The sequence below is a fragment of the Bufo gargarizans genome, chromosome 3 (genome assembly GCF_014858855.1).
Source record: "Bufo gargarizans isolate SCDJY-AF-19 chromosome 3, ASM1485885v1, whole genome shotgun sequence".
Taxonomy (NCBI): domain Eukaryota; kingdom Metazoa; phylum Chordata; class Amphibia; order Anura; family Bufonidae; genus Bufo; species Bufo gargarizans.
The window spans coordinates 418,643,290-418,666,700 of NC_058082.1; the positions used below are offsets into that span (position 1 = coordinate 418,643,290).

A 23,411-nucleotide genomic window follows, 5' to 3' on the forward strand; every position below is an offset into this window, starting at 1 on the left:
CAGCAGCGGCTGCAGCAGCACAGGGGGAGGGAGACACTGCTTCCTTCTCCCCTGTGCAGCTGAGGGAACACGAAGAGCCAATACCGATCAAAATCCTAAATATCGGCCGATAATATCGGTAAAACCGATAATCGGTCGATCCCTAATGTTTTCTATGCGCCACAGTGGAGGGGGCGCCATAATGGTCTGGGGTGCTTTTTCCTTCAGTGGAACAATGGAGCTTCAGGAAGTGCAGGGGCGTCAAATGACTGCTGGCTATGTCTAGATGTTGCAGAAAGCATTCCTCATGACTGAGGGCCCTCATCTGTGTGGTAACAGTGCAGTACAGTACACAATGCCTGCAGGAGAATAACATCACTCTTTTGGCCCATCCTGCGTGTTCCCCTGATCTAAATCCAATTGAGAACCTTTGGGGATGGATGGCAAGGGAAGTTTACAAAAATGGACAACAGTTCCAGACAGTAGATGGCCTTCGTGCGGCCGTCTTCACCACTTGGAGAAATGTTACCGCTCACCTCATGGAAATGCTTGCATCAAGCCTGCCGAAACAAATTTTTTAAGTGATAAACAATAACGGCGGAGCTACTTATTACTGAGTTCATGTTTGGTAGTTGGATTTCTGTTTTAGGGAGGGTTTAGTTTTTTTTGGAGGTGTGGTCCTAAACTTTTGATCAGCTGAAAAACAGCCTGTTTCAGTTTATTCATTATTTTCATTAAATTGAATGCTCAAAAATCCAGCCATGCGAAATATGATTTTTTGCCATTTTTCAAGTGGTCTTAAACTTTTGATCAGGACTGTATATCCCCCAAGAGGACTTTTTCTTTTTCTTTGATTTGTATTTTTTATTTTATTTTTTTTGTTGTGTTTTCAATTTTTTTTATTTATAATTTTTTAACTTTTTTTTAAATATATTCTTTTCACATAATTTGTCCCCAAGAGGTCACTGAAACACTTTTTGGAGACAATGAGACATTTTTTTCCCACTATTTCTACTGTAACTGGGGCATCCAAAGAAGCCCCAGTTACAGGGGAAACCAGCCTGCTGTGGAGGATTTGTACGAGGCAGACCTGATCATATCCTACTGACCCTGTACTCTGTGCTCCTCTGCCCCCAAGACACGGGCGATCATGTGATCGCTAGGTCCAAACTGCATCTCCTGTCTTCTCCTCTGCTCCCCCGCTTTCACTGACTCTATTAGAGTACAGGAGCGGGAACTGTAATCCTGCGTCATGCGGTGCTCCAGGTAGAAACATAGGTGATCACATGATCAGCTGTTTTTCTACCCAGAAGGACAGGGGCCTTAATCCTTGGCTCTGAGGGTGTAACGAAATCTCAGGTGAATAGACAGATAGATAGACAGATAGATCTCTTATTCTCCTAAACTTACATTATCAATAGCTAATTATATAGCAGTGGCTATTGATCTAATAAGCAAATGGTGCCTCTAGATGCCAGCCCGTCTGAAGACTAGGTGAGACACTCCATATTCTCAGAGGAAGCCCCCATTTAACACTGGCCTGCTAATTGCAAACCATTTGGACATCCTAGTGAAGACCTGGGATACTTAAAATGCACAGCCACCCTAAACATGTTGGCTGCTAGACCAGTGGGTGGTCTAACCCATTCAGTAGATTAATGAAATAATATCAGAAGTCATAACTCCGACCTCATGACACCCACAGCCTCAGAACCCTAATAATTGTGTTCAGCCTGACATGGGCTTCGGGCAGAGTCTATGCACGCCATATTGGACAGGATGCATTTCTCGGTATTCAGATTCTGGCCTTCTGGAAATCATAACTCAATCATATTTGGTGTCTGTATGACCGGGACGAAGTGACTTAGATTATGGGATCCTACTTGTACCAACAGTCCCTGTCATACAGCGAGCAATCGCCGTGATTCATATTGCCACCTCAGTCAGTCTTCTGGGAAGGTGGGGCAGAAACTTGAATAATATCAAACGTCCCAGAAGGCCGGAACGAAAGGTGGGAGGTTCCCTCACAGCCCACCCCTCGGCTGAGGGGGGGATAAAAATGGGTGTTTGGGAACAGGTATTGTCAGCCATTTTGGGGATCCACATCGTTTGCAGTGACCACCCATATCTTCAGCTGTCCCCACAGCCGGAATATAACTGCTGCATCTCAGTAAGCCAATATTCTGTATTTTACCCCTTTTATTTTATCTGTTCACTGCATTGTTATTGTATGTATATTTTATTGTTATATTTTATCTGACACTTTCTTTTGTATTGCACTGCACTATTGTGTATTAAATTTAAACATTAATAAGTCCCTTCCTTGGGGTCTTATAGGACTTGCTCTTTTGGAGGGAATAACGTTACCAGTAGTGTTACAGAGGATTTTAGGTCCCATATAGATAACTTGTGTTACGGTGTTAAATTCGGGTTGAGAGAATATCTGAGTATAGGACCCTATTGCCTTATAGCAGGCATGCTCAACCTGTGGCCCTCCAGCTGTTGCAAAACTAAAACTCCATCATTCCTGGACAGCCTACAGCTATCAGCCTACAGAAGAATATGGTGGGAATTGTAGTTTTACAACAGCTGGAGGGCAGCAGGTTGAGCATCCTTGCCTTATAGTATAGGTGGTGGAAGCTATTGTGATAGAAAATATTGGGGTGTTAGAATCTAGGGGAGAAAGTTAGCATAATTCCATCATCTAGAATAGGAGGGTGGGAATTTCTGTAGTAACTTGACAAGCTCACTAGTATAATTCACCCCAGTGACGCGACCCGAGAGTAGTGATCGTGACAGATTGGTGGCAAGTGGTGGGACAGGGTTCTTGTTTTTACAAGAAAGACGTTAAGTGTTTGGTTTAATAAATTAACCCTTACACTTATGACAGTTTGCAAGGAAGGACTCAGTGCATACTTATTGTCAGTTAACATACATACATGCAGAACAGACCCCCCCCCCCCCCTTCTCTTGTTTCCTTTCCTGTCTTTTATTTGAGAAAACCGCTGCTAGGATGGCAGATGCGTATAGAAACAGGACCAAAGCTGATCTGCTGGTCCTCTGTGCAGAGAGATGGCTGTACACAACAAACCAAAGTGGATCTGATACAAACATTGATGGTGTTTGATACACAGTACCATCATTCTGTGGAACCGGAGCAGAGACCTTCAGCCTCTGAGGAACAGACAGAAAGATCCTATCCAGGAACTGGCCGGGCAGGACAGAACCAGTGCTCAAAGCAGTATGGAATCTTCTCTTCCTCTAATTCTCCTGCAGATTGCTGCCTGTGATCCTAATCTGAGGGCGCAGCCAAGCAGAGCGAAAAGCTGCAGAACGCCAAGCACAGCGTGAAGAACGCCAGGCAGAGCGGGAGTACCAGCTAAGGTTGACCCAAATGCGGCTACAAAGTGCTCCATTGTCACCCCAGGGTGAGTCCACGGACACTTTATCCCTTAAACCTCGTCTAGATCGCTTTCCTGTCATGAAAAAAGACAGTGATCTGGATGTTTTCTTCAAAAGTTTTGAAAAGGTCTGCAGGCAATTTCAGCTACCCCCTGCTAACTATCTGACTCCAAGACTAACAGGCAAAGCACTGGAAGTGTTTGCAGGATTGCCCACGACTATGGATCAAGATTATGAGGCTATTAAAAAGGCCTTAATCCAACGGTTTAACCTCACCCCAGAGTTATACCGAAAACAGTTTAGGACTTTACAGCGCACAGGTACTGACAGCTACTCAGACCTGTCTGTTGGACTAAGGAACAATTTCAGGCAGTGGACCCAGAGAATGGGGTGTTACCACTCTGGAAGACCTGGAGGATCTGATGCTCCTGGACCAGTTCCGCCACACCTGTTTTATGGAAGTGAGACAGTTTATTCTGGAACGGGAGCCCAGGACCCTTGATAAAGCTGCCCAGATTGCGGATTTATATGCTGCCAGTTGAGTGCCAGAGACACGGAAGCCTGCTGTGCCAGGCTGGAAGGGGGGAAAAACCCCTGTTAACACCTTTACCTATACTCGCAGATCTCCAGGAGTCACCCCTGACCAAGTCGCCAGGCCTGTTGTGGAGAACCTCAGGTGTTTTGTGTGCAACCAAGTCGGGCATATCACCACTGCTTGCACAGAAAAGAGGAAAACCACCCCTTTGCCCAAACCATCTATTTCTTCCCCAGCAGTTTTGTTTGTGGGTGGGAAAAAGAGGGCATCTTGTGACAATTTACAAGCAGTCACTGTGGGCAACACAGTCACCATGGGACTGAGGGACACTGATGCCAAAATGACCCTCGTGCACCCAGAGCTTGTCAACTCAGAGGACCTCATCCCCAGAAGAACTCTAACTGTTGCTGGAGTTGGAGGTCCAACCCCTGCTTTACCCATGGCCCAAATTTACCCGGATTGGGGGGCGGGAAGAGGAATGATGGAAGTGGGAGTGACAGATAAGATTCCCACTAATGTGTTACTAGGAACTGATCTGGGACGTTTAGTCTCCAGGTATATTCCCTCAGACATTGAGGAGGACGCCGGCGAGCATGCAGCCCCATGTGAGTTGGCACCAGTCGCATATGGTGATATTGAGACTATGCCTACTATGAAATGTGATAACTCTGTGTTTACCAATGTGTTAGAATTGCCTAATGATACTGTGCCTAGTGATAACCTGAACGTAGTAACCAATGCATTAGGTGAAGTTTGCATAACTAACAATAAAGTCAGGCCGGACGAGGAGCGCAGCGGTGGGGGAGGCCGTTCATGAAGAGGTGATGGCAGTGAAGGGACAGGTGAGGTAAGGGTTAAGTGGGAGACAGGGTCAGTTAGGCGCGAGTTGTCAGGGGAGCGGGAGGGGGTGGGGGCGTGGCTAGCGCTTGCGAGGGGAAGAGGCGGGAGAGAGAGGACAGTGCGGCCAGGGCAAGCGAACGGAGCGGACCTGTGTTAAGATGGCGTCTCAGGGGATGTCGGTGGAGCAGCTGCTGGAGTGGCTGAGGAGAGAGGCGGAGGTGCGGGGGCCTGGCTGGCTGCAGGAGCAGGTGGGTGCGTGCGGAGTTTTGCCTGCTCCTGTGGCTACCCCTCTTGAACGGGCGGCACGGCCGCGGCGGGGTCACCCACCGGCGCGCCTCAGCCCTGAAAGCACCCCCCGGGCCCGGCGCCGAGTCGAGAGCCCCTCTGCGGACCCTCCGCGGCGGAGGGCGGCCGCTCGGCCTGCAGTGAGTCGCCCTCGCCGCGGGAGGAATCCCACTACACGGCGGGGCCCTGAGAGGAGCGGGACGCCCCCTCCCCCGCTCCCGGCGGCAGTCTTGGTGGATGCGGGACCAGGAACGGTGGACCGGCCTGGGCCTTCTTACAGCGGGCGGTCCACTCGGCGGCAGGATGAGTTCCAGGTGCTTCGGGCTGCATGGGATGGAGGGGATTCCCCGTGCAGGCCCAGAGAAGATCGAGGCGGTGAGGTAGAGGGTCCCCTCGTCGACACGGACGCCGCGGTTCCGGCCCGGGGGCCTTCCAGTGTGGTCCAGAGGGTCGTCCAGGTGGTCCAGGAGGAGCAGCCGTCGACGTCCGGGAGCTACTTCAGTGAAGTGTCGGTGCGGCGGGAGTCTGGATCAGCGGCAGCGGGAGTCACAGCGCCCGTGGTGCCTGGTGAGATTGCATGGGGACCCATTTTAGCGCAGGGCTTCCCGGTGGGGGGGGCTGGGGGTGGGGCGGCCATGGGTGAGTTAGGTAAGGGGTTGGGGCAGTTGTTGGGGGGGCTGGCGGGATGGTTGTCTGGGTTGGGGTCCGGAGGGGGGTCGCCATTGCAGGGGTGGGGAGTGTTGCCGGGGTTGGGGGCTGGGGCGTCGGGGGGGGCGGCTGGGTCAGTGTCGGTGGAGACGCAGGTTGGGGGGGATGCGGAGGGGCAGAGGTTGGATGACAGGGCGCGTGGCGAGGTGTATGTGTGCTTTGAGGGCCCTTTGGGGGCTCATTTGAAGCAGGAGGTGCGGGAAAAGATATGGAAGGGGGAGTATGTGGAGATTTTTTCGCTGCTCCCGTTGGAACGGTTTAACTTGGACAGGGGGAAGAAGGATGAGGGTAAGAAGGTGGAGGAGGAGGAGAAGCGGCGGCATCGGCTGATTCCGCGGACATTTGCTAATTGGCTTCAGGCGTTTGCCATTTTAGCTAGTGTCATTGGGGAACGGTCCCCGGAGTGCTGTTCGGCTCTGTTTTGCTATCAGGACGCCATAGGGGAAGCGTATCGGGTTTACGGGGGGGTGGGCTGGCTCCGGTATGATGAGCAGTTCCGGCAGCGTAAGGCGGTTAGGCCTGATATCCGGTGGGATCACAAGGACATCGGGCTGTGGCTGAGGGTGACGGCGGCGCCTAGGGCTGGGCAGTCCTTTCGGGGGGAGCCGGGTGGGTCTTCTCCGGGAGCGTTGGCGGCTGCGTCGGCAAAGGGGCTGTGTTTCCTCTTTAATGAGGGAAACTGCAGATTTGGGGCGAAGTGCAAATTCAAGCATGAATGCACTGGGTGCGGTGGGCCCCATGGAGCTAACCGTTGCTTTAAGGGGGGACGGCAGCGGGGGGGTGAGGGGGCTGGAAAAGGGACTGACTCCGGTGCGGGTGGACGTGATGCAGGAGTTTCTAGATAGATATCCAGATCGGGAAGCGGCTAGGTTGTTGGGGGACGGTTTTCGTTTTGGTTTTCGCATTCCCTCTGTGGTGGCGGCGGGGCCTGTTGTTCACAAGAACCTTAGGTCTGCGCTTGAGCATGGGGGAGTGGTGGGGGACAAGTTGCGGAGAGAGGTTGAGCTGGGGCGGATGGCGGGTCCGTTTAGGGAGCCACCGCTCCCGAATCTGAAGGTGTCTCCTTTGGGGGTGGTGCCGAAGAAGGAGCCGAATAAGTTTCGGCTCATTCATCATTTGTCTTACCCCAAGGGTGCGTCGGTCAATGACGGTATTGATCCTGAGCTTTGTTCGGTGGTCTATACTTCCTTTGACGCGGCTGTGAGGTGGGTGAGGAGGTGGGGGCGGGGGACGTTGTTGGCAAAGGTTGACGTTGAGGCGGCTTTTCGTCTGCTTCCGGTTCACGTGGAGAGCATGGGGTTGTTGGGCTGTTTTTGGGAGGGGGCGTATTTTGTTGATCGGTGTTTGCCTATGGGGTGCTCTCTCTCGTGCGCGTACTTTGAGACTTTTAGCTCGTTTTTGGAGTGGGTGGTGATCGAAGTGTCGGGTTGTACGTCAGTTATACATTACCTGGACGACTTCTTGTGTTTGGGGCCGGCAGAGTCGCGGGTTTGTTCTTTGTTGTTGCACACGTTGCAATCGGTTTTTGAGCGGTTTGGTGTGCCGTTAGCGCGGGAGAAGACGGTGGGTCCGGTGACGGAGTTATGTTTTTTGGGGATTGTCATAGATACGGAGCGGATGGAGTGTAGGCTGCCTGAGGATAAGTTACTGGATTTGCGCTGCGGTATTGAGCGGGCCATAGGGAAGGAGAAGATCAGGTTGCGGGATTTGCAGTCGTTGTTAGGGAAGCTCAACTTTGCATGTCAGATTATGCCGATGGGGAGGATTTTTTGCAGGCGGTTGTCGGCGGCTACGGGGGGGGTGTCGGCGCCTCATCACTTCATACGGTTGGGCAAGGAGTTAAAGGGGGATTTGAGGGTGTGGGCGGAATTTTTGGGGCAGTATAATGGGCGGACGCTGGTTATGGGGGGGTTGTGTGATTCCGTGGATTTCGAATTGTATACAGATGCGTCGGGGGGGGTGGGGTTTGGGGCTTATTGCCAGGGACAATGGTGTGCGGGCAGGTGGCCGGAGGCATGGGTGACCCGAGGATGGGTGAGGAATCTGGCGTTGTTGGAGCTGTTTCCGATTGTTATGGCGGTAGTGTTGTGGGGTGAGAAATTTGGGAATCGGAAGGTCCGGTTTCATTGTGACAATCTTGGGGTGGTTCAGGCTATTAACAGTTTGTCAGCGTCTTCCCCGCCAGTGGTTCGGCTTTTGCAGTTTTTGGTGTTGCGTTGTTTGTCGATTAATGTTTGGGTGGTGGCGGAGCATGTTGCTGGTGTGTCTAATTCAGTGGCGGATTCTCTTTCTCGTTCGCAGTGGGAGCGGTTCCGGCTTCTAGCGCCAGAAGCGGAGGAGGAGGGTCTGGAGTGTCCGCCGTGGCTCTGGGGGATCCTGGAGGAGAAGTGATGGGGTTGTTGAGGGATTCGCTGAGTCCTGGTACTTGGAGGGAGTATGGTAAGGCGTGGACGACCTGGGAGTGTTGGAATGAGGCCAGGGGGACGGGTGTTGGGGGCGGGGAGGTTAGGCTGTTGGAGTTGCTGGGTTGTTTGAAGAGGGAGGGGTGGACAGTGTCCAAAGTGAGTCGTTTTATGGCAGGGGTAGCTTTTGGGTTCAGGTTGAGGCGGCTGCCTGATTTGACGAAGGGTTTCCTGGTACGGCAGGTGTTGAAGGGTTGGCGCAGGGGGGAGCCCAAGGTGCCGGATCAGAGGAAGCCGGTGTCTTTTGAGTTGCTGTTGCGGGTGGGCGTGCAGTTAAGTATCATTTGTAAGTCTGGTTGGGAGCTGGGGTTGTTCAGGGCGGCTTTTGCATTAGCGTTCTTTGGAGCGTTTAGATTAGGGGGGTTGGTGAGTGGCAGTGTTCGGAGAGCGGGGGGGTTGCGGGGTGATGATGTTGAGTTAGCGGTGGACAGGGTTGTGGTTCGGATTCGACGGTCAAAAACGGATCAGGAGGGCAGGGGGCGGCAGTTTGTGTTGTTTGCGGTCCCGGGTTGTGGTATGTGCCCGGTGCGGTGTGCGGGCGCTTACGGTGCGGGGATTACCAAGGATGCGCTGCCATTTCTTAGGCATGAGGATGGTTCCTTTTTGTCCAGATTTCAGTTTCTGGCAGTGTTTAAGAAATGTTTGAGAGGATTGGGCGTGCCGGCGGTAGGATATGCTGGGCATTCGTTTCGGATCGGGGCCGCGACTGAGGCGGCTAGGTTGGGGGTCAGTGAGGAGGGGATTAGGAGAATTGGGCGTTGGGAGTCGGCGCGGTTTAAATCGTATGTTCGGTTGGGGTTTTTGTAAGGGGGGGTGTGTTGGTGTGAATTAATTTTTTCTTTTGTTGTTCGCAGGTGTTGCGGCGGCCTTGGTGTGGATCTTGGGTCACTCCTATGTTTTTTGGGGGGCGGTTAGAGCGGATGTGCGGCCGTGCGGGCGCCAGTTGGGTTTGAGTCCGGAGGTCGCTACGGTCCGGTGGTTAGGGGTTCGGGGGATGTTGTGGGGGGGAGTGTTGCGGGAGGTTCATCGCTTTGCGCGGTTGGATCGCCCTCCGGATGTGTTGGTGCTTCATGTAGGTGGCAACGATCTGGGTAGGAGGCCGTTTAGGGAATTGATTAGGGACGTCAAGTTCGATTTGTTGAGGATTTGGGCGCTGTTTCCAGGTATAGTGACGGTTTGGTCGGACATTGTTCCGCGGTCGGTTTGGAGGGGGGCACGGTCGGTGGACAGCATTAACAAGGCCCGGATAAAGGTGAACAGGGCGGTGGGTCGTTTTATGGCAAAGAATGGGGCGGTGGTGGTGCGACATGTGGAGCTGGAGAAGGGTGAAGGGGCTTTTTGGAGAGCAGATGGGGTCCATTTGAATGCGGTGGGAACAGATTTGTGGTCTCTGGGGCTCCAGAGTGGTGTGGAAACGGCGTTGGGGATGTGGAGGGACGCGCAGGCTTGAGGAGGTCAAGCTGCGCGTTCGTGGAGGCGGGGGAGGTCCTTGAAGTGGAAGAAGATGGTGGTACCTGAGGATGGGAGGGCCCCGCGGGAGGGGCTGGACTCTCATTGAGGAGCTGGTAGTAACTAACTACGCGTCCATCAGTTGCTGCCTCCGAGCTGGGTTCAACGGCTGGGGGCAAGATGGAGACGCAGGTTTTAGTGGTGTTATGAGGTTATTGGGGCTTCTAGGACCTCCCCTCGTCCTGGGTTAATTTATATGTTAATGATGTTATGTATTTATTTAATAAACGGCTGCTGTGGCCGATTAAATCCAGGCAGTGGTGTTGCGTATTTATTTCTATGGGATTAGGAGGGTAGTTCTGGTATGGTAGGTGGTGTGGTGGACCGAGCGTATTGCCATTGCCCTCTTCAAGTCAGGCCGGACGAGGAGCGCAGCGGTGGGGGAGGCCGTTCATGAAGAGGTGATGGCAGTGAAGGGACAGGTGAGGTAAGGGTTAAGTGGGAGACAGGGTCAGTTAGGCGCGAGTTGTCAGGGGAGCGGGAGGGGGTGGGGGCGTGGCTAGCGCTTGCGAGGGGAAGAGGCGGGAGAGAGAGGACAGTGCGGCCAGGGCAAGCGAACGCCCACCCTCCCGGCCCTTTGGTGATAGGGTATGGGGGGGTCTGGGTTGGTTTCCTTTGTTATTTTGTCGCGGCAGTCGTGGAGGCGGGGGAGGTCCTTGAAGTGGAAGAAGATGGTGGTACCTGAGGATGGGAGGGCCCCGCGGGAGGGGCTGGACTCTCATTGAGGAGCTGGTAGTAACTAACTACGCGTCCATCAGTTGCTGCCTCCGAGCTGGGTTCAACGGCTGGGGGCAAGATGGAGACGCAGGTTTTAGTGGTGTTATGAGGTTATTGGGGCTTCTAGGACCTCCCCTCGTCCTGGGTTAATTTATATGTTAATGATGTTATGTATTTATTTAATAAACGGCTGCTGTGGCCGATTAAATCCAGGCAGTGGTGTTGCGTATTTATTTCTATGGGATTAGGAGGGTAGTTCTGGTATGGTAGGTGGTGTGGTGGACCGAGCGTATTGCCATTGCCCTCTTCATGTAGAAGGTGATATGTGTTCATCAAAAGATAATGGCTTGTGTAGCGGCAGTGGCAGGAAATGTCATAGAGATGCATGAAGTCCCTGTCATATCCACCCTCCTGCACCAAGAGGGGCAGAGGGATGTGTCCATTTCTTCTGTAACCCGGAGTGCTCAGGAGGCCAACTCAGGTCTGGGTTCTGGGCCCCCTACTGTCTCGTCTATAGAAGAAACGGAGCGAGCTGGCAGTCCACAGCCAGGGGCTGGGATTAGTCAGAATGTGGTGTTATCCACCAGCATAGACGCAGGCCGTCGCATGTTTCAGACTGCCCTACACACTTATGACAGTCTGCAGAAGCTGCGGGAGATGGCTGGTCGGACCCCTGAGAGGGAAGACAAAGAAATCATAACCTGAGACCAAGGGAAGCTGTATAAGCAAAGTATTCCCACTGGCCCCCAGCAGCACATTTTTAAAGATAGGCAACTGCTGCATCTCAGTAATATTCTGTATTTTATCCCTTTTATTTTATCTGTTCACTGCATTGTTATTGTATGTCTATTTAGATTTTATCTTTTATCTGACACTTTCTTTTGTATTGCACTGCACTATTGTGTATTAAATTTAAACAATAATAAGTCCTTCTGGTCTTATAGGACTTGCTCTTTCAGAGGGAATAACGTTACCAGTATCAGAGGATTTTAGGTCCCATATAGATAACTTGTGTTACAGTGTTAAATTTGGGTTGAGAGAATATCTGAGTATAGGCCCCTATTGCCTTATAGTATAGGTGGTGACAGCTATTGTGATAGAAAATATTGGGGTGTTAGGGATCGTGACAGAGGGCCACATGCGAACTGCGGGTTGTGCACCCATGTCATTTACCATTCAGGTGTCCATGCTGACCCCTGTCTGCCACACACAGCAACAACATTTGGCATTTGAGCCTCAAAACTTGACTATGGAGCAGATTAAAAAGATGACATAGTCTTCTAAGTCATTTTTTTAATCATTTGTGGATGGCCAGGTGCGTGAGCATTACTTACTTGGAGAATAATGACACCAAGGTGCACTATGGGAAGAAGGCAAGCCAGAGAAGGCAGATTAATCACCTGGGTAATGATATTCTGTACCATTATTGCAGACCAAGTATACTCCTTCATGGCAGTGGTATTCCCTGATGGCAGAGGCATCTTTCAGCAGGATCATGAGCTTGCCACACTAGAAAAAATAGTCCAGGGATGGTTTGAGGAACAAGGTTGACTTGACTTCTTAGTTCCCCATCTCTCTTTCTAACCAAGCATCTCTCGGGCTTGCTGGAAAAACAAGCTTGATCCATGTAGACTCTACTGTGCAACTTACAGAACTTTAAGGGTAACTGTCATGTATTTATCAAAAAATCTATTTTAGCATATGTTACTGCTGCATCAGCATTATGCATAAAGCAATCTTTAGTTTCTTCACATACCACCGTTTTCCTTGAGTTTTTCCCTTAGTTACGGCTGTTTAAACATTTACAATGTGAGGACCTTTTCAAGATGGCTCCTCTGCCAGTTCTCTGAGTCCAAAACTGCTTTCCCTCACTTCCCATACACACTTGCTGTAGCCACCAACTCCTTGCCAGCCAATCAGATTGGATTACTGAGAGACACGCCTCCTCACTCTGAAGCCTAATGCAGGCATGCAGTGTGGAAGACCACCCTTCTGTCTTCTGTTTATACTAAAAGGAAGACAAACATGCCCTAGCAACGGTCTTTTAAGGGAGCAGTGGAAAGGGACAGAGGACATTAATGAAAGCTGTTATTATAAGGTAATTACAAGATCTTTTGACAATCATTGACAGACTAACTCAGGTATACATGCCTAGCTCTAATAAACTAGCAAAAAAATAAATAAATATGACAATTACCCTTTAAAGTTATGGCTTAGGCTTCTTTCACACAAGCGTGTCCGGATAAGGTCCGGATGCGTTGCGGCAAACCCGCGCGAGTAGGTACCTAATTGCAGTCAATTTTGACTGAGATTGCGTTCCGTTGTTCAGTTTTAACGCGCGGGTGCAATGTGTTTTACACGTGCGTGATTAAAAACTGAATGTGGTACCCAGACCCGAACTTCTTCACAGAAGTTCAGGTTTGGGTTCAAGGTCACGGCGCTCATCACATGGTCCATCACATGATCTTTTACCATGGTAATGGATCATGTGACGGACCATGTGATGAGCGTAGTGACGTCATCAAAGGTCCTATTCCTCAAAGAAGAAGACAGAAGAGATTCTGGCTGCGTGAAAAAGTGGATTAAGGTGAGTTAAATTATTATTTTTTATTTTTTTAACCCCTCCAGCGCTATTGTACTATGCATTCTGTATTCAGAATACTAGTATTTTCCCTTATAACCATGTTATAAGGGAAAATAATAAAGATCGGTCCCCATTCCGATCATCTCCTAGCAACCGTGCGTGAAAATCACACTGCATCACTTGCTTGCGGATGCTTGGGATTTTCACGCTGTCCCATTCACTTCTATAGGGCCTGCGTTGCGTGAAAAACGCACAAAATAGAACATGCTGCGATTTTCACCCAACGCACAAGTGATGCGTGAAAATCACGGCTCATGTGAACAGCCCCATAGAATTGAATGGGTCCGGATTCAGTGCGGGTGCAATGCATTCACCTCACGCATTGCACCCGCGCAGAAATCTCGCTCGTGTGAAAGAGGCCTTATTGATATTGAAAGGGAATACTCTATAAACCTTTGCATTTAGGCTAGGATATATTTAATTGAGAAAGATAAATATAAAGATTTCCTTCGAACAGGTGAAGACATAGCCATTCTTCAATACTTTATAATTTTTTTTCAATATTATATGACAGCCGTGCCCTAAGTAATAGCATTCTGTTTTCTGCATACCATCCATTCCTTCCTGTGTCACACAGAGTTAGTTAATCTCAATATCTTGTCACAAGGCATCTATTATAACTCATGTGAATGCACTGATCAGGATGATTAAGATCTAGATGTGCAAGTCAGGAACACCTAGGAAATGTGAAGCCACATCCAGTTTTTCAGGTTATACCACTTGTGCAAGATTCTCAATTATGTTACCAAGCCTTGTGTGCATGGCAGTGTTTACATACAGCTGTCAGAATCCACGGAGTACCGTATTCTAGCTAGATTTATGACCAGAAATAGTTGTCTTGGTTAAAGGTTACATAAAAACAATGAAAGATTTTGTTTTTGGGTTACATTTAATGTGCCTCTACATTAGGCAGGATGATTTGTACCCCAGTGTTGTACCCTGACGGGCACTGCCTGGCCTTGTATGATATTTCTATTATTGCATGCTCCATTGTTTGGTCAGCTATAATTTTATAATAAATACAAAAAATAGTAATACATTTCCTGTTCTATGTTTATTTTCAGATTGCAGATTTTTTTTATTCTGTTTGCCGTCCATGATAATGGGAACAGTCATCTTGCCTGAACAGCTGCTCTGCTCAGTTATCATCATTTAGGTCCCTTTCACACGAGCGAGTTTTCCGTGCGGGTGCAATGCGTAACGTGAACGCATAGCACCCGCATTGAATCCTGACCCATTCATTTCAATGGGTCTGTGTACATGATCGTTGTTTTTCACTCATCAGTTCTGCGTTGCGTGAAAATCGCAGCATGTTCTATATTCTGCGTTTTTCACGCAGCCCTGGTCCCATAGAAGTGAATGGGGCTGCGTGAAAAACGCATTACAGCTGCAAGCAAGTGCGATGCATTTTTCACTGATGGTTGCTAAGAGATGTTGTTTGTAAACATTCCGTTTTTTATCACGCACGTGAAAAACGCATGAAAATGCATTGCACCCACGCGGAAAAAACTGAACAACTAAACGCAATCGCAGACAAAACTGACTGAACTTGCTTGCAAAATAGTGCGAGTTTCACTGAACGCACTCTGAACGCATCTGGCCCCAATCTCAACGCCCGTGTGAAACCCCTTTGTCAAGACTATGTACACCCTTGTACTGCCAGAAAGCAGAGTTGCCAGTTTGGTGAGTGATGTTGTGCCCATGCCCATGCATCATTTCCAGTTTAATACCAAGAATAGCACTGTATGCAGTGATATTTTCACTGTCAAAATGACAGACACCACAATGACATCAGGCAGACCCTATTGTAAATCAGTCAAGAACTGGTATCTGTCTGATGATGGAACTGACCATGCGTCATGGACTCATGTGAGAACATAGCCTACATTTGACACAAAAAGGAGTACTGTTTAACAAAATCTAAAATTGCAGTCTGACCCTAGCCTTATATCTATGAACATATACACTAAAAGGGATGTACTTTTTCATGCTGTATGATGAGGAATCTTACCCCACTGTGACTTTAACATTGATGATATTTCATAATCTCCTTTTTTTCTCCCTTTTTCTTCACCCCCTTTTTTTTGACATATATACCTGATCTTCCTTTTGTTATAACGTGAATTGCACTTGTTACTCAATCATCATACAAACCTATAAGTGATTCTTACTTGCATATTTTTCCATAGATCCCTTGAAAAAGGTCAATCACATGACCGAAACGTTGGGACTAAACCACACGACTTTAACCTATATTATCTAATCCGGATGTAGTATATACTATATATATGAAATGATGCAATACGTCTACTGATTAAAAAGCATTAATTGATTCTAGTGTGCCACAAATTCTCTACTTTGATACTAGACGACGAACTGTCCTCCGTGAGCACCCAACCCTATAAAAGGGTATGCAGATCTCATCATCTTCTTTTAATTAAGCCAATGGATCGTTATTTCCAAGTTTCTGCTACCATGCGAGGAGTGTTAGGTACCTGCCAACTGTAAAAATCCGAAGATAAGGTAAATAACAGAGAAAAACACCTTTAACTTTTAAAGTACATGAATTTATATGAACACAATATGTCAGACTCAGGAACTTAGTTTCAGGATGGGAGCCTGCAGGATCACACTGAACCTCCATCTGTCAGCACTCCGTCATCTGAAACTAATCAATCTTGGCTGCCACCACTGGTCATATGAGGCTGATGAGACACCTTGCATTAAATAACACCTAAATACAAATCAATCTAGGTAACGCTTCTTCTGGGGTCATGGAATCGTTAGAACACAAGATGGCCCTTATTAAAGTGAAGTTTTAATATAAAAAAAGGACAGTGCGTACAAACAATGGGGTTATCGTAGAAAATATAACATAAAATACACATACAAATAATGCAAAATAACAGTTTAGAAAATAAAAAGGATAAAAACGTTACGTTACGCCTGCGGAAGCAAAAATATTGGTCAGTCCATCAAGCTAGTTAGCCCCAAAGAAATGACAGTTTGCTTTTCTCCATCCATGTGTTAAAAAGGGTCAGTAGATCCCCCTATAATACCCTTGGCCTGTGATGTAAGAGGAGGCCAAGGAGTATGGTAATGACCTTTTATGACAGATTTTACGACCACTTGCTGTAAACCAGGTCTGCCTCAAAATATTTGTATTAAAATATCTTTTCGGGTATTCATCCTAACAATTTCACATTATCTCCATCCACTTCATACTAATATCCCGCACACGTGCGTACCAAACATGGTGGAGGTAATGGCAGGATAGCTGAAGTTATCTAATTGCTCCCTGTTACTGAGCTGGGATCTATTTTATATGGCATATATATGGCCTGAGTTCTCAGAAGGAAGCACGTGGACCAAATATGGATAAGGGTACTTTCACACTTGCGGCAGGACGGATATGACAGGCTGTTCACCATGTCGGATCCGTCCTGCGGCTATTTCGCCGTGCCGGCGGACCGCCGCTCCGTCCCCATTGACTATAATGGGGACGGGGGCGGAGCTCCAGCGCAGCACGGCGGTGCACGGAGAAAGCCGCCGGACTAAAAAGCCTGACATGCAGTAATTTTAGTCCGGCGGGCTTTCTCCGTGCACCGCCGTGCTGCGCCGGAGCTCCGCCCCCGTCCCCATTATAGTCAATGGGGACGGAGCGGCAGTCCGCCGGCACGGCGAAATAGCCGCAGGACGGATCCGACAGGGAGACCAGCCTGCCGGATCCGTCCTGCCGCAGGTGTGAAAATAGCCTTAGGACATGTATTTCTTTTTATGTATATAGCAAGTGTGACCTCGGCTGGAAAGGACACTAGCCTTTTCCTGACCCCTCTAACGGTTCTGGTGTGTATGAAGCTGGTATATGACATCTTCACACTTTATGATAGGGCTCTCTGGTCTCTGTGAAGTTGTTCCATCTTACTGATTTTATGGCTACAATCTCCTGGCCTGGCTTTGGAAAGGACATGGACGAGGTTGACCCAATTCTGGAATGTAAAGGGAGGGGTTGCCTACTCATAGTAACATAGTTTATAAGACTGAAAAAAGACATCTGTCCATCCAGTTCAATTTGTTATCCTGCAAGTTGATCCAGATGAAGGCAAAAAAAAAAACTGTGAGGTAGAAGCCAATTTTCCTCACTTTATGGGAAAAAATTCCTTCCCAACTCCAATCAGGCAATCAGAATAACTCCCTGGATCAACGACCCCTCTCTAGTAGCAATAGCCTGTAATATTATTACACTCCAGAAATACATCCAGGCCCCTCTTGAATTCCTTTATTGTACTCACCATCACCTCCTCCTCCTCAGGCAGAGAGTTCCATAGTCTCACTGCTCTTACCGTAAAGAATCCTCTTCTGTTTACCCAGCTACTTCAGGATGTAAAGTTGTTATTGAGAAGCTAAAGAAACCTACACTGAATTCCCACTGTGTTCATGTTCACCTATAGTATTTAAAAGGGTTTTACTAAGTGATGGCCTATCGTCAGGAAGGGCAATCCATAGCTGATCAGAGGGGTCTGACACCCTGGGCCCCCTGCCTATCAGTTGTTCAGATGTAGCTCCGTCCTGGACAGCCAGAGCTGGAACTACACAGCCCTGTCAGCAATGTAGATGACAAAACTTATCACTGCAGAAATATCCCATTTGAATGCAATGGAGCAGCGCTGTAGTAATGAGCTCCCTCCAATACATACAACACACCCTAACAGCTAATCAGCAGGGATGCCATACGCTAGTTATGGCCTTTCCTTAGAATAGGCCATCAGTTAGTAAAAGCTGGACAAACCCTTTAACCCCTTCCCGATTGCCCACTGGGTATATACGTCCTATCTGCACATGCCCTGTGCAGATAGCACGTATATATACGTGCAGGCAGAGCTTTAATCCCAGCGCTGATCAGCACTGGGATTAAAGCTCCTGCAATCTAGCAGGTCGGGTCCCGGCTGACAGACACAGCAGGGACCCTGAGGAGAAGACAGGAGTGGTTTATTACCGCTTCTGCCTTCTCCTGTGTCGGCAAAGGATCCATGCAGGAGTGCACGGGGGAGAGCAGGAAGCGGCCGGGCCACTTTCTCTTAGTCCTGGTGGTCACGTGACCGCCGGGGGTGTCAGGGACAAGAGCAGAGCTGCAGGCTCTAAGGAGATCCTGATCAGTTCTGCCTGTGTGTAATGTCCACACAAGGGGCTGTTTTCCCCTGTAACTGGGGCTCCTGTGGATGCCCCAGTTACAGTAGAAACTGTGGGGGGAAAAAAAGGGGGTCCTCAAGGGGTCTTTTAATGACTTCCTGGGGGATATGTTACGTGGCAAAAATAGATTATAATATAAAAAATAATTTTATAATAAAAAATACAAATAAAAAAATGTAAAAAATAAAATAAAAAATGCAGTCGCCAAAGGAAACCGTCACCATAGTTGCCCTTTCAATCAAACCTATACATGTTACATATGTTACAAACCTATACATGTCACATAAACAATAGGGAGCCCCTTTGCAATAATACATTTTTGTGTCAGATTTAAGAAATAAAAAGCTATAATTAAAAAATATTACTTTTTAAATAAAAATTTGCTGTTTTCCACCAAATTAAACCTAAAAAAAGAAAAATAAATCTCTAAAAAAACCTTCGAATAAAAAGTCCTAAGTGTCAAGTAAAAAAAATTGAAAAAAATTATTTTGGTAGTCAAACAAATAAAAAAGTTATGGTTACTAAACCACCACGTGCACAAAATCACAAAACATTGCCTGGACATTCAGGCCTTTTTAGTCCCGGTCATGAAAGGGTTAACAACTTTACCACACACAAAATATTATTGGAAGGCGATATGCATATGCATCATTCTGCAATTGATCAAAATAACTGTAATTTTATTAAAGTGTAACTGCCAATTTTTATTTTGGAATGTGTAGAGACATAAATATACTTTATTTAGGGAAATAGTTTATTTATAGTAGAAAACTGGGTCTGAAATGTCCCTTAGCAGCGCTCTCTCAAATGAGCATAGCTAAGAGACATCCGTCCTCCTAACAGCATAGTGCTGCACTGACTAGGAATAGATGGGAGGTGCTGTGTACTGTCCCCACCAGACTGTGAGGGAGCATTGAGGGCAGAGGACCACCAGATACGATCTCAAGCCCATCTTCTTAGTCAACACAGCATTGTGCTGTTAGGTGGACAGATGTCCCTTAGCAATGCACAAGAGACCCTGTTTTACAGGCTAGGACAGCGCTAAAGCCCGCCCATCAGTGCCGGTTGTCACGAACTATGGATCCGATCGCTCCAGATCCCACAGCTCTGACGTAGTGGTCTGTGACGGAGTCTGCGCACACACAGAGACCTCACGTGACCGGGGTATTACCACTCGGCTAACACCCCCCCACTATACTTCGGTAACTGCCACCACGTGGGTTCCCGGTCCACGAGCCGACTATCCGGGTCATTCACTATCACACAGATCAGTGGATGAACCGGATATCACTTACTGACCAACCGCAGTCAATCACCCACAGCTACAATTCCTAAATGCAATTTAACTAACTACCTGGTAACGTCTCTTCAAAGGCAAGGTACGTTGTTCAGCAGCTTAGAATATGGAAGACTTGGCTATTTAGATTTTATAATCTTTAATAAGCGGTAAAAAGCAGTGCATACAAGTCTAATGAAAATGACTATAAATCTACAGAATAATAATAACAATATAAATAATCACGACAGTTCAAATGAAAGGGAAAAAGATGAAAGAATACTTAGTTTCTCTGGAGGGTTTCAGATGGTCGTTCATATGTCCTTTTTGAATCCTTGCAAACCCCTTTTCAGTATGTATCAGGGGAGACCCTCAAAGTTCTTCTGATACAGGGATATGCCGTCAATGTCCAATTAAGTGTCTGGTGATGTTCCATGGGTCTCTCTCCTCTGTCCTTGTGCATGGGTTTTTATGAACTCTCCCATGGGCAGGAGACTTACTCCTGTCAGCCAATGGCAGCAGAGTGACTGTCAATCCTAGGGATTGCCCCCAAGTGTTTTATGACCCCATCAAAGTTCAGTTCCTACAATGAGGATTATACTTAAGCCCGTATCTCCTTGATACATCGGCATATTGTTATACAGAATACATATTTGCGATCCTTATTTATTTACCTACAGAATGAGACCACACACGGTAATGCTGGGACCTGTAGTTCTTCTACCACCCATAGGTCAGCTAAGAAATCACATCCTCTAGTCATATTTGATACCAAATTAACCACAATACTCTGTAGAGCCTGGATCTGGTGTCAGAAAGGGTATAAGTTGATTCATAAATGAAATATGAAAGTGGACTGGTTTTATGCCCAGAGCTAATTAAGGGCTATTAGCTCGCCTCAAACCAGACCTGGAAATTAATGACGTCACGCTCCAGCCAGGCTTGACAGCGAGCTGATCTTATCTTACCGGACAGGATGAGCTGGGCCTGGTATAGCTTTTATGACCTTTTATTGCTGGCCTTACAGAGTAGTGGTAATAAAAGTGTACATCTATATCATAGGCGACCCAGGCTTCAGAAAGATGAGAGTTCACAGCTTTTTACATAGGCCAGAAGCATATAAGATGGCTACCCAGAGGAATTATGTATGTATGCCGGCACACCTCCCTCTTTTAAAAGGTTGCCTGGGGAAATGGCCACAAGCCTATTCCACAGCAACCCAGCCGTCTCCGGCCGATTCTCCCTGCCGCGACAACCCGTCGGCATTTCCATGTAAACTACCTTTTCTGTGCTGCACGGTGAAGTTGTACTGCTGCAAAATCAGGCTCCATCTCAGCAGTTTCGCATTGTCTCCTGCGAGACGTGCCAACCAGCTGAGGGGATTGTGATCAGTGATCACTGTGAAATTGCGTCCATACAGGTAGTGTTGTAGCTTTTGCAGGGACCACACAATAGCTAAACACTCCTTCTCTATTGTGGAGTAGTTGGTCTCCCTGGCCAGTAACTTACGTCTCAGGTATAGTACAAGATGCTCCTCCCCGGCCTGGTTCACCTGACTCAGGACTGCACCCAGACCAAAGGCGGAAGCATCCGTGTGGACCACAAACTTCCAAGTGAAATCTGGGGCCTGAAGCACAGGAGCACTGGCTAGTGCATCCTTCAGGGCCTGGAAGCCTTGCTCGCATTCCGGCGTCCATGACACCATCCTGGGCAGCTTCTTCTTGGTCAAGTCTGTCAGAGGCTTGGCCAGGGCGCTATAGTTCGGGATGAACTTCCTATAGTACCCGGCCGTTCCCAAGAAAGACATGACCTGCTTCTTGGTGAGAGGTGTTGGCCATCTCGTAATGGCTTTCACCTTCTCTATTTCAGGCCTCAGTGTGCCTCCTCCTACTCTGTGGCCTAAGTAAGTGACCTCATTCATGCCCAGCTGGCACTTGCTAGGCTTAACAGTTAGTCCAGCCGCAGCAAGTTTGTCCAGTACTTGCGACAGGTGCACCAGATGCTCCTTCCACGTGGGGCTATACACGGCAATGTCGTCTAAATAGGCGACAGCACATTCTTCTAGTCCTTCCAGCAAGTCATTCACAAGCCTTTGAAAGGTGGCTGGCGCATTCTTCATCCCAAACGGCATTACAGTAAATTCGTATAAGCCGAAAGGGGTGATGAAGGCCGACTTCTCCTGAGCCTCCGAGGTCAGGGGAATCTGCCAATACCCCCTGCTCAGGTCCATGATTGTCAGGTAGCTGGCTCCTGCCAACTTATCTAACAGTTCATCAATCCTGGGCATGGGGTAAGCATCCGAGGTTGTGATGGCATTCAGTTTCCGATAATCCACACAGAACCTGGTTGTCTGATCTTTCTTCGGGACCAGAACCACCGGTGAGGCCCAAGCGCTGTGGGATTTCTGAATGACCCCGAGCTGCTTCATCTCCTCGATCTCCCTCCTGAGGTCTGCCTGGACCTCCAGTGAGACACGGTAGGCGGACTGCTTTGTGGGAGCATGTGTACCTGTGTCCACATGATGGACTGCAAGGTGAGTTCTCCCGGGTTTCCCTGTAAAAGTGTCACGGTGAGCCGTCAACACTTCTAAGAGCTGAGATCTCTGCTGGGACGAGAGTTGAGGGTTGAGGGTTAAGTCCACCTCCAACTCTCGAGTGTCAGCTAGCAGATCTAGTAGGGGGTCGGCCTCCTCCCTTTCGGGCAGGCTGCAAACCGGCATAACATGTGGCGTTCTCTCGTGATGCTCCTTGAGCATGTTGACGTGAAACGTCTTCTGTCTCCTACCTCCCTCTCCAAGGCCCACCACATAATTTACCTTACTCAGACATTTGACAATGGGGTACGGCCCTTCCCATGCAGCTTGCAGTTTGTTTTGCCGCATTGGCAGCAGGACATAGACCTTCTGCCCCTCCTGGTAGATTCTCTCTCGGGCAGTGCGGTTATACCATTGCTTCTGTTTGCTTTGGGCCTGCACCATATTCTCCTGTACCAGACCTACCAGCGACTCCATTTTGTCTCGGAACCTGAGGACATAGTCTACTACAGAGACTTCAGTTCCGGCAACCTTGCCTTCCCAAGACTCTCTGATTAGGTCTAGGGGACCTCTTACTCGTCGACCATACAGGAGTTCGAAGGGCGAAAACCCGGTTGACTCCTGGGGAACCTCTCTGTAGGCAAATAGCAGGTGAGGTAGATATCGTTCCCAGTCCTTCCCTTGCGCCTCCACAAACGTCTTCAGCATCTGCTTCAACGTCCCGTTGAAGCGCTCACAGAGGCCGTTTGTTTGTGGGTGGTAAGGGCTGGCTACGATATGGTTCACCTGTATTTTCCTACAGAGCCCCTGCATTAGTTCAGACATGAACTGAGGTCCTTGGTCGCTGAGAAGCTCAGCTGGGAACCCCACTCTCGTGAAGATCCCCAGCAGGGCGTCTGCAACCTTGTCCGCCCTAATGGAGGATAACGCCACTGCTTCCGGGTAGCGCGTCGCGTAATCCACCAGGGTTAATATGAACCGTTTACCCGAACTGCTGGGGATGGCCAGGGGACCAATGATGTCCACGGCCACCCTCCTGAAGGGTTCATCAATTATTGGTAAGGGATTCAATGGAGCTCAGTGACGGTCTCCTGCTTTGCCAACTTGCTGACAGGTGTCGCAGGACCTGCAGTACTTGGCGACATCTGCCCCGAGGCCAGGCCAGAAAAAATTCTGCATCACCCGGGACTTTGTTTTGGTTATTCCCAGGTGACCAGCTAAGGGGATCTCATGAGCCACTTGCAGTAATTGTTCCCTGAACTGCACAGGTACAATGAGCTGCCTCTTGAGTGGCCCCACCCTACTGTCACTGTGGGAGATGTCCTCCTTAT

The 23,411-nt window shown here is 48.6% G+C and overlaps 1 pseudogene; it reads left to right on the forward strand.

Moving 5' to 3' along the window:
• Nucleotides 1-3,454: 3,454 nt before the first annotated feature.
• LOC122931634 lies at nt 3,455-4,733 on the forward strand (annotated as a pseudogene).
• The last annotated feature ends 18,678 nt before the right edge of the window (nt 4,734-23,411 follow it).